Source organism: Herpailurus yagouaroundi, unplaced genomic scaffold (assembly GCF_014898765.1).
Source record: "Herpailurus yagouaroundi ecotype Mexico unplaced genomic scaffold, PumYag 77, whole genome shotgun sequence".
Taxonomy (NCBI): Eukaryota; Metazoa; Chordata; class Mammalia; order Carnivora; family Felidae; genus Herpailurus; species Herpailurus yagouaroundi.
The window spans coordinates 13,863,846-13,865,745 of record NW_024412388.1 but is presented as its reverse complement, the minus strand read 5'-3'; the positions used below and the strand labels follow the sequence as shown (position 1 = coordinate 13,865,745).

The 1,900-nt window shown below is 57.3% G+C and overlaps 1 long non-coding RNA gene across 1 annotated transcript; it reads left to right on the top strand.

Moving 5' to 3' along the window:
* The first annotated feature begins 310 nt into the window (after positions 1-310).
* Positions 311-1,475, top strand: LOC121018136 (uncharacterized). The gene is made up of 2 exons (XR_005785038.1): positions 311-636; positions 1,169-1,475. It is a non-coding gene; the product is annotated as an uncharacterized LOC121018136 (long non-coding RNA).
* The last annotated feature ends 425 nt before the right edge of the window (positions 1,476-1,900 follow it).

The window sequence follows — 1,900 nt, the reverse complement described above, 5'->3', positions numbered from 1 at the left end:
GCCTGGGAGTCTGTATTTTCAACAGGTCCCCAGGTGAGGTGGCTGCGGTCACCTAGCTCCTGGACACCCCCCCCCCCACCCCTGTCACCTCTGCGTCTGGTTCCCTGCCAGGGCATTGTGGCTGAGGTCTGGGTTAACAGCCGTGGGCTGAGCGGGCCTCACTCCTCAGGTATGCAATTAGCAGCCCCAAGAACAATACCCTCATTTTAATCATTACAGCTTGGAGCCGCCTGGCAATTTGCTGCTGCTTTTACTGCACTAACAAGCTCTGGCTTGGGAACAGGGGGTGGAGGGTTCTCCTTTCATCCCGGCATTCCCAAACACCTGCTCAGGGGGCTGTGGGAGAGCAGGAGAGATGCCTAGCACCGCCTAGGACAATCTGGGGAGTCTTCCTGGGGGTGGTGGCTGCTGGTTATCCAGTGGCAGGATCCAGAAAGGGGCTGGCATCTGGCCCGGTGCTGGTGATACATTGGTAGATAGACAGGTGGACTCCACCCAGGCCCTTGCGGGGCTCACAGGGCGCTCGGAGGGTAAATGTGGTAGCGGACAAGAGGGGCCCCAGCTCAGCTGGGGTGGGGCAGGGGGGCCAGAGCAGGCTTCCTGGGAAGAGATGACATCTTCATTGAGCCCTGAAGGGTAAGTCAAGGTGGGCCAGGTGAAGGGGGTGGGGGCAGCTTGGGCAGATGGGTTTTCTGGTCAGAAGGAACAGCGTGTGTAAGGCTCAATGAGCCTCATCAGCAGTGCCGAGGGGCGGGACCCCAACTGAAGGGTGACCTGTGGTACATTAGGGTTTTCTAAAGGTGGCTGTGACACTACTTTCCATCTCTCTTGCTCTTTTTTCTTTTTTTTTTTTTTTTTCAAGTTTATTTTTTGAGATAGAGAGAGCATGCACAGGGGAGGGGAAGAGAGAGAGAGGGAGAGAGAGCCCGACGTGCGGCTCGAACCCACGATCGTGACCCCAGCCGAAGTCATGAGTCAGAGCTTAACCGACTGAGCCACCAGGCGCCCCTCTCTGGCTCTTTTTCCAGCGTGACCTTGACATTCCTCCCATCCAACGCTGGGTCTAGGTCCCCTTTCCTTGAACCCGGGTGGAGCTTTGTGTCTGACACTCCGTGATCTCCAAGGTGAGGTCAGGAAAATATCTTTCCATCTTGCTCTCTTGGGACAGTCACTCTTTGAACCTGGCCGTCATGCTGTGAGGAAGCCCAAACCAGTCCGCGTGGAGAGATGATGCGTAGGTGTCCAGCCCCCAGCATTGCCAAGGTCCTGCTGACAGCCAGCATCAACAGCCAGACGCGTGAGCAAAGACTCCTCCAGACGGTTCCCAGCTCCACCCATCAAGTCTCCCCAGCCTTCAAGTTTTCCCAGCCGAGGCCCCAAACATCACGGAGAGGAATGAAGCCATTCCCAATGTGCCCAGTCTGTTCCTGGCCCAGAGGCTCTGAGCCTAATAAAGCGGTTGTGTTATGCCCCTAGGTTGCGGGTACTCTGTTCCTCGGCACTGGTAGCTGGCGCAGGTGGTGAAACGCCACAGGACTTTCACGGGGAGCACCCCAGTGGATGCTTTGGAAAGCTCACCCAGTGTGCAGGGTCGGCGGTGGGTTGGCAGGGCTGAGACTGGACCCGCCCCGGGTGACCCAACGCTCACACCTCCCCAGGCTGCCCTTTGCTTTGTCCCTCTCAGTGTCACAGCGTTCTTTCTCAGGTCCAGTCGACATCTGCTTCCCCGAAGTCTCCCTGTGTTTGATGTTGTTCTTCCTCCGGATTCCCGTGCAATCCGTCTCTTCCATTCTGTTCTTCAAGGATGTGCCGGCGGCAGGGACCCTCCAGCCTACTCTTGTACAATTAGCAGCTCTGGTTGTGTCACCTGCCCCTCACGTGGTTTTGAGCTGCAGACCTC